Source organism: Aedes aegypti, chromosome 2 (assembly GCF_002204515.2).
Source record: "Aedes aegypti strain LVP_AGWG chromosome 2, AaegL5.0 Primary Assembly, whole genome shotgun sequence".
Classification (NCBI taxonomy): Eukaryota; Metazoa; Arthropoda; class Insecta; order Diptera; family Culicidae; genus Aedes; species Aedes aegypti.
In genome coordinates, this window is record NC_035108.1 from 398475485 (window position 1) to 398485506 (window position 10022).

Below are 10022 nucleotides of genomic sequence, written 5' to 3' on the forward strand. Positions count from 1 at the left end.
TCTGTCGCTTGTATTTTTGTACGGTGTAAAGTTAGATAGATGTTTGCAATTTTCCTAGAAACAAGAACTAATAGGAAGTTGAATGCCACCGGACGCATTAAGATTGGTTGGAAATCTTCAGAAATATGACCATTTCCGTAAAACTGGTTCCGGAAAGCATGGTCAGTCATGTTTGTATTTCCAATCATGTAAATATTATCCGAAGCTATATCCAAGCGGACATCAACCTTAAAAATGATGTTTCCTGCAGCGTATTCAGAACCATTAGATGCACAGACCACTCTATAGAACGTTCCAGGTGCCCTGGGGGAAGTGGTCAATTAGGAACATATCCGGAACCATATCAATATGGGCATCAAACTTCATTATTTTCAAAGGTTATGCTTTCCGAAGCATTTCCAGCATCACCGGCTGCCATAACCACTTTATAGTAGGTTCTAGGTGCCCCGGGGGATGTGGCCAATTCGGAACATGTCCGTTCATCTGTTTAGAATCACATTCTACCATAAACAGTAAGATCCATGTGACTTGGAAAATGGCGAGCATTTTCAGAACCACAAGATATAATAATCACTCTATAGTATATTCCAGGGGCTCCTAGAGATGTGGCCAACTCGAAACATGACCTCATCCCCCAGGGCCCATGGAACCTACTATACAGTGGTCATATAAATAATTTGCGCTGTAAATACTTCTATTAGCATCACCTTCAAAAATCTTGATGTTTTTACCCATATTGATGTGTTTTCGGGCATGTTTTGAATTGGCCACATCCCCGGGGCACCTGGAATCTACTATAAAGTGGTCATGGCAGCCGGTGGTGCTGGAAATGCTTCGGAAAGCATAACCTTTGAAAATCATGAAGTTTGATGCCCATATTGATATGGTTCCAGATATGTTCCTAATTGACCACTTCCCCCAGGGCACCTGGAACCTTCTATAGAGTGGTCTGTGCATCTAATGGTTCTGAATACGCTGCAGGAAACATCATTTTTAAGGTTGATGTCCACTTGGATATAGCTCCGGATAATATTTACATGATTGGAAATACAAACATGACTGACCATGCTTTCCGGAACCAGTTTTACGGAAATGGTCATATTTCTGAAGATTTCCAACCAATCTTAATGCGTTCGGTGGCATTCAACTTCCTATTAGTTCTAGTTTCTAGGAAAATTGCAAACATCTATCTAACTTAACACCGCACAAAAATACAAGCGACAGAAAAAATGACATTTGGACATGACCTCAGAAAATCCGGAACATCTCCGGTGTCCAGGGGCCAATATGCATGGCCAAGAAAGTTCCTTAAACTGGACCAAATTTGCCGTCGACTGCTTCCAGATGCATCCAATTTCATCCATTTTCCATAAAGTTATAAGCATTTGAATTTGGGCAAAATTTTGCCTATCTCAATCATTTTGCCTATCCCCTGTAGTGCTAGTTTTTCACTTACCGTAATCCGGGGAAACATTGATCATTTTTTTGAATATTTCTTAAATATTTCTTTTGAAAATGCTAATGTTGCAAATCTTATATTTTTAAAACAAGTACTGCCCCCTATAGCTCGTGACTATATACTTTATTTTGTTTTTTGAACGATTTAAGAATGTTTAAAAAAATGTTTAAAGCGATTTTTTGATTTAGCAGGTATGGGGTAACATTGATCACTTATGTAAACAACGGTCGGTAATATTGAAAATGACGTTACTTACTTAAATCATGGTCCCTGAAGCCGAATATGAAGGCCAAACGCTTACAAGTCATTTACTTTTTGAGTTATTTTAAAATTAAAAACACCTCTAACAACGGAATACGCCTAAAGGTAGGCAATTTCCTAAGGGAAATTTACATTCTTAACAGTAATTCGGTAATGTTGCCTAATTTAATATACTTATGAAAGTTTTGACAACGGAATCGTTTTCGGCGATGCCGTTTTTAGAAAGAACCGCATTTTCCTTGATCATATCGTTTACAGAAATTATGTGAGACATGAATGTTTGGTAGTGTCATTCTTAACCATTAAAATCATTGTTTCGAAAAGTGGCAAAATTTACGTGAAGGTAAAAGGAATTTTCGCAAAAATCATCACTTTTATTAGCTCATGAATAAAAGAAAGGGAAGCACCATTCATGGTTTGGAAATGTTCCATCAATAAATGATAATGCGAACTTTTTACGAGATGAGTCATTCCGATCAATGTTACCCCGCTGATCAATGATACCCCGGATTACGATACCTTTTTACTTCACAACGTAACTACATAAATAAGGAATTAGTTCCATCACACATTGGGCATCAAACATGTTTCAAATTTGATTTTTATATATCATCAAATTTCTCGTTCATTATCCACTCGTTCTTCGTTTTATTTTTTGAAAAAATGAAGCATGAAGAATTTTTCATTAATTTACCAAGTTTGTACAACATAGGCCTCTTAAAAAGTCTTCACCATATTTTTTACACAGAGAGTTACATATCAAACCGATTTCCAAAATGTTTTTTCAAATGACTTTGCTTATTTTTAAAACATCAGTTCATGTTTCAATCGAAAGCTTCTGTACACTCTCAATCCATCTTCAACATTGCGGGCACTTTAGATCTCTTTAACAGAGTAACGACTGTTTATTTCGTTCATAACCGCTAACAGTTGGCGCCAGCGGCATAAAGTACAGGTAACAACCTTTCAAACATTCAGTTTCTTTCACTGGCCGCCGAGCGACGACACTGTTGTTTGTATTCCACCCACTGATCGCGCTACGCTGGATTCTGGTAGTCGGAGAACTGTCAAAACGTATGGAAAAACATGAGAAACGTAAATTACTTGCAATTAGGAACCTGAATCATAAAAGTAGTGATAAGAAATCACGTGTAAAGTGAATACATAACTTTTTGTGTTTAGTTCATCTTCCGTGGTGCTTTCTTTGCTTCAGGATTTCGTTTTTACTACCACTGAAATAGAGCCATCTGTTGGCTTTTCAGTTTTGAATATTGCCCTATTGAAAACACTTACACCTTTGCCATTTTTCTCTTCGCATTTACAGCGGTCAAATGTTTTTATTTATAATTTTCAACCACGTTTTCAAATTGTGTTAGTGACGTGCAACGTGTACATTAGAGTGATGCAAATTTTGAAATTTTAGCTCCCCTATGCTTAAACGATTTTTATTATGATAAATAGCATCCTTCCAAAGTTTGAAGTGTTTCGGAAGAAATTTGACTGTGCACACGCCATTTGAAGTTTATATGGAGATTACTATGGAAAACGCCAATCTTTTGTGTTCAGCCCTCAATCTCTTCGTCATAACATTTTATGGAAAAGTGAACACACTCATCTCATGTGAAAACTTCCCAGCTACAACTTTGCCGAAGACCACTTTTTGATTGGACGTCAGGATAAATTGTTATTCATCATAATAAACTTGGTTTGCATGTAGCATGCTTCACCAACTGTTCGGCAGGCAACAGTGGTACTCCTGGCGGGAAGAATAGATCAAAGTAATCCAGGCTACTATGTTCTACAGCAAAAAAGCAGTGTTGCTCTGAAAGTAGTTGAATGATCATCTCAGCATGATATAGACTTTGTTATCAATAATAACAAATTAACCTTACGTCCCATCAAAATGTGATCTTCGGCAAAGTTGTAGCTGGGAAGTTTTCACATGAGATGAGTGTGTTCATTTCTCCATAAAATGTTATGACGAAGAGATAGAGGGCTGAACCCAAATGATTGGCGTTTTCCATAGTAATCTCCATATAAACTTCAAATGGCGTGTGCACAGTCAAATTTCTTCCGAATCACTTCAAACTTTGGGAGGATCATTTTCATCATAATTGACATCGTTTAAGCATAGGGGAGCAAAAACTTCAAAATTTGCATCAGTCTAGTGTACATACGCGCAGCATTCATGAGCGTAAACATCACATCTGTGTGGGTAGAAAATCAGCAACCATCATTATAAGTGATGCCATCAAATTATGAAGCACATCTGAGAACATATTGCTGTTCGCATTTGAGATGCAAATCTTGACTAAACGTCCTCCAAATGCGGTAGCACAAAACAATCAAAGGACACCTAGCAACGATAATAAAAATCATCGCCGCCCTAGTAAGAAAAATCTATCTTTGACATCGCATTTTTTGTGAAAACTCTTACAGCGTTTGGTGTTCCCGCATTTGATATTTGCAATTTAAACGCACACAGCAATATATGTAAATGCCAGAGTATTTGCATTATTTTGTAGAAAAATATCTGAGGCCGAAATTTTACCTCAAGTATTCTAACTGTGCTTTTCAATAAGTGGTTCCAAAATACGCGAAAATTTAATTTTTTTAATATCCAAAGCAAAAATAAGCCTGCGTATCGGCATCCCTGCCAGTGCATAAATAGATGACAAAAAACATAAACAACAACAACAAACCGTCAGTGGTAGAACGGCAATGAAGCATGCCGCGGTTTTTCGGTGGGTTTCGCGAAGAGGAACGGTAAGTAACAGTGTTCAAGAATCAATCCGATCCAGTGCACAACCAGCGGACATCGATTTGGCGGAAATTGGACAACCGGTCGAGAGAAATGAAGTTATGTTGACATTTATTTTGATGCTTTTACTGTTCTTACATTGAAGAAGAGTACCTGTATTACATTAATCAGCAATCTTGCTCTTCTAGATACTCCATTCGTCTGCATACCTGGGCTTCCTTCAAGCGCCCCTGCGGAAGATTCCGGACTCGCATCGACTATTCCTATGCCAACGATCTTCAAACAACAATTGTGTTCTTCTGTTGCGGAGCTGCCTATCATGGATTTCGACACAATGCCATTGCCAGAGTTACCATACGTCGATATCTTTGCGATCGAGACCGACTGGTCGATGCTTGACGCAGGCAATGTTCAACCCACAAGGGACAAATACAATGTAGGATAACCGAAGGAATCGTTAAACACCAATTCATTAGCGTTTTCATCGAAGCAATGTAGCTGCAAACAACTATCGGTCAATAGCAACTATGTAGACCCTGAGTCTCGTTCACCGCTTCTTGGGACAGAACCCTACACAAAGGGGCCTTGCTTTGTCGAGTGGTTAGAATCCGCGAGGCTACAAAGCACAGCCATTCTGAAGGCGTCTGGGTCCGATTCCCGGTCGGTCCAGGATCTTTTTGTAATGGAAATTTCCCTGACTTCCCTGGGTATAAAGCACTATCGTACCTGTTACACGATATACGAATGCAAAAATGGAAACTTTGGCAAAGAAAGCTCTCAGTTAATAACTGTGGAAGTGCTCATAAGAAGTGTGATAAGTGATGATACTCATAATGAGTGGGCTTCGTGGCCGAGTGGTTAGTGTCGTCAGGCAGTGAGCACATCGTGTCATGGGTGTGAGTTCGATTCCCGCATCAGCCATTGCAACTTTTCGTCAAAAATGTTTCGCGGTTGCACCACTGGAGCATGCTTGTCCGTTGTCTAGTGTTAAGTTACAGTCTGTGCAGCTAAATGGCTGAAGACGGTGTCCGTGTCTTTCAAAAAAGGACACTAAGCTGAGAAACAGGCTCTGTCCCAGTGGGGACGTTAATTCCAAGAAGAAGAAGAAGAAGATAGGGCATGTCAGCTGTATAACAGCACTATATTAGTACGCATGGTGAATAAAAGCACTATTTGGTTAGTTGGATCCCTAGCGCACTCCAAATTCCACTGGAAACCTTCTTGAACCCTCAAACATTTTGCCAGAAATACTCAGAATACCACTTAAAATCCACAGTATTACGCTAGGAAATCACAGAACGCCCTGAAAATCTCAAAAGTATAGTAGGAATTGTCAGATTTCGCACAGCCTTCCTAAAACACTGAGAATGTATAATAGACTGATGCAAATTTTGAAATTTTTGCTCCCCTATACTCAAACGGTGTCAATTATGATAAAAATCATTCTCCCAAAATTTGAAGTGATTTGGAAGAAATTTGGTTGTGCACACGCCATTTGAAGTTTGTATGGAAATTACTATGAAAAACACAAAGCTTTTGTGTTCAGTCCTCTAACTGCCCGAAATAATAGTCTATGGAAAAGTGAACAAACTATACTCATGTGAAATGTTCCCAGCTACAACTTTGCCGAAGACCACATTTTGATGGGATGTAAGGATAATTTGTTATTATTGATAACAAAGTCTAAACCATGTTGAGATGATCATTCAATTACTTTCAGAGCAACACTGCTTTTTTGCTGTAGAACATAGTAGCCTGGATTACTTTGATCTATTCTACCCACCAGGAGCACCACTGTTGCCAGCCGGGTAGTTGGTTCAGCATGCAAAATGCACACCCAGTTTATGATTATGAATAGCAATTTATCCTGACGTCCAATCAAAATGTGATCTTCGGCAAAGTTGTAGCTAAAAGGATTTACAATGAGAAGGTTGTGTTCACTTTTCTATAAAACATCATGACGAAGAGATAGAGGGCTGAACACAGAAGGATGGCGTTTTCCATAGTAATCTCCATATAAACTTCAAATGGCCTGTGCACAGTCAAATTTCTTCCGATTCATTTCAAACTTTGGGAGGATGCTATTTACCATAATATAAGTCGTTTAAGCATAGGGGAGCAAAATTTTCAAAATTTGCATCACTCTAATGTATAATCTCAGGATCCCTCAAGATCCTCCCAGTGGCTGTTAGGAATCTCCAGACGGCTGCAGGACATTTTCCAGAAAACCCCAGAACGACATTCCCCAGAATGAAGTTCCCTAGAATCCCATTACCCAAAATCGTTTTTTATACATTTTTAAAGAGTGATTCTTTTTACAAGGTATTTTTGTTGTTAAAAATTTTATACCGAATTGATCCGAATTCCAGGAATGTTGGAATCTCGAACAATGTCATTTAATCAAATATATGATTTTGTCAAAATTATTATTATAAATCTCGAGCGAAAAAAATTGGAATTGAGTCCAAAAAAAAAACTTTTGAAAGGCGAATGTTTGCTTCTCTTGTCTCAGGCAAACCGGCCGCCCATAGACCATACCTGGGAGGAAGGGTTTGTCCAAAAGCCACGGCCCACATAGATTGCAAATCATTTGTTTGACAAAAGATCTTAAGGGAAAAACGCTGTTTAAAATTCTTACAACTGTTTAAAACGATTGTGCTACTTTTTCCCGAATGTCGATTCTTAGAATGCTATTTCCCCCGAATGCCCGTTTCCACGAAAAGTGATGCAGTTCAACCAAGTGCAAAAATAGTCTTTAGAGACAGGTGCTAAAGCCTGTATTTAGGTGCATATTTCGTCTTTCCATCATGTAGGCTGTTGTAAATCCTTACACACTTAGAAAATATCACCGACTCCGGTATTTTTTTACCGAAATAAAAACCACTGAGCGCTCAGTAATGCTGTCGGTAAAGTTATGCATTACCGAACAATCTGTAATTCGAATCGACACGCAGCTGTCAAAAAATTACAAAACGTTCGTTAATTATTACCGAGCGAATTGTTAAATAAATTACCGAACACATTGTTCGTAACAGCATGCAGTCGGAATAGAATAGAGTGATCAATCTATCTATATAAATAAAAATGGAATGATGTTTGTATGTCACGAAATGACTCGAGAACGGGACAACCTATTTGCACAATTCTTTCACTGTTGTCTTCTTGAAGGGTTCCGACGTGTTCGTGCGACGAAAAGGTTTAGAGAACTTTTCGGAAAATTTGGTAAAACGGGGGAGTACTAATATGTTATTTTGTATGGGAGCTCCCATGACATTTTTCAACAGCCTACTTGATGGCAAGACGAAGTTTGCCGGGACCACTAGTAATAAATAAATACAAGTTCATATTGATGTGAAATTTGATATTTTTTGTAAATTCTTATTGTTACTTATGATAGCGATAAACCCACATCGTAGGATATTCTGCAGATACTAAGAACAATCAAATTTTGATTTCGTGAATCCAAATTCTTCATGCGTTCCGTGAATGCTTCTTCCGGAGATTGATCGGGAAGATCCGAAAAAAGCAGGTTGCTGTGATCGCACTCATTCTGAGGTTGCTGATAACTTGCGGCAGGATGTTTATCTAAAATATGTCTCTTGAGCGTATAAATACTTCCATAGCTACAATGTTTGAAAGTGCAATCAAAAAACGCATGATCCAGAATCCGGAATCTGGCCATCCGGAAACCCAACGGCACTTGTATGCCACCTCGAAAATATTTTATTCCATTTTAAATATTAGCTTGTTAATAGAATGACTCAGGTCATACCTACTTACGGAAAAGAAGTATTAGACGCCCATCCTGCTGCTGCAGTTTCTCAATCAAAAAATGATGAACAGAACCGGATGCAATACGATCGCATCAACTAGCACTTCAAAACAAATATGGCGGCCTCAGTACCGTTTACCGTTTGTTCGGTAAAGCGTTATAGAACTTTGAACTGATGTACGGTAAAAAGTTACAGTCTGCGGTGAATCTAAACGATTTCAGTTGATTTCGATAAAATTGGACTAATATTTTTTTGATTTTTTGATTTGTTTAAGGTTTTTTGGTAAATCTCGTTTTCAGTACCAAAACTTCGGTTAAATATGTTTTTACAGTATGTTTTCGGTTATAAAATTTACCGAACAACGAGATAAAATCTAAGTGTGTATGTAATCCCTATAAAAAACGACTGACTAATGAGTTCTCAAATTTTCCGAGGACTTTTCCATACTTTTTCATCGAACTATCACGCCGCATCCCTTGTCGAATACAGCTGTGAAAAACTTACGTCGATCAGTTCATCCGTTCTCAAGCCATTTCGTGACAAACAAACACCACTCCATTTATATTTATATGAAATAACACAAACAACAACAAATTTGGTTTTCTCGCATTTTCTAGTGAAATGTGTTCACTAAGAACTATTTACAATTTACCTAGATTTTAAAAGCACAAACATATCTTATCGTGTTTTTTTTTTGGTGATGTCCTATTCTGGGGAGTGACAATCTGGGGAAGGTCATTTTGAGAATGGGTTGTCGTAAAATCTTACCAGAGATTCTCAAGTGTCATGGTGGCGGTATTAACTGGCGCATTAGAATTCTAAAATCAAATGAATGTAGTGGAATATGCACACTTGTTATGGATTGGCCGCATTTGCGATTCACTGGAATAAAGTTCCTTAAAAGTTAAGATGCATGATTTTTTCCTTTATTTATTTCTATTACTATAAATCCCGTAACAATATCAACTTTGAGCTAAACAGATAAGACAAAGTTTGACTTTTTTTCTCATGTGTCAGTGATTGTACTTTGTTCAACCGAGTTGTTCCAAATATGAAGAAAAGTGGGTTTTATTAGGTATATCACTTACTGGCAGTCTCAAGTGGGCTAGGACGGCATCCACAAATTACGTAACGTTCGAAGGAAAAACTGTTTGCCTATCGCCTATGCCTACACTAAATAAATCGCACTCGCTCGCTCCGCGTGTGTAGGAACATGAGATGGATAGATATTGGTTATGAAAGGGGTCCGCGTGGTCTGTAGGGATTTGAATTCTAAACTTGTAACCAACTCAGTTATTGGGTCACTAAGTGGCTCGGTAGCTTAGTTGGTAAAGCGCTCGTCTAGCATACAAGAGTCCTGGGTTCGAATCCCAGCCGAGCACGTGGATTTTTTTCATAATTTCACCCATAATTTGTCCATCTTTACCACGCGTAATGAGTTAATTAACTTAATAACCATGCGGATTGGATTACCGAACAGCTTAATATAAGTGTCAATTAAATTTTAGGGATTTCGAAAAGTATTGTATTTTACCATATAAGAGAAACGAAGTAAATTCGGGTGAAATTGATCACCGTGTCATACGATTTTATTTCTTCGTTATGGAATACAACTATCAATGCAACCTGCAGTGAATGAAATTTGTTTGTTCCCGTGTATTTCTTGATATTTAACTATTCCTTATATTTATAAATTGTTTTGATTGTTAAGATGTTTAAACATATTCGGATTCAGGGAGCTGGAATTTATTATGTAAAGTTGTTTTGA

At 38.0% G+C, this 10022-nt stretch overlaps 1 non-coding gene across 1 annotated transcript; it reads left to right on the forward strand.

The window, feature by feature from the left end:
* Nucleotides 1-9564: 9564 nt before the first annotated feature.
* Trnaa-agc lies at nucleotides 9565-9636 on the forward strand. The gene has a single exon. It is a non-coding gene; the product is annotated as a tRNA-Ala (tRNA).
* Nucleotides 9637-10022: the final 386 nt, after the last annotated feature.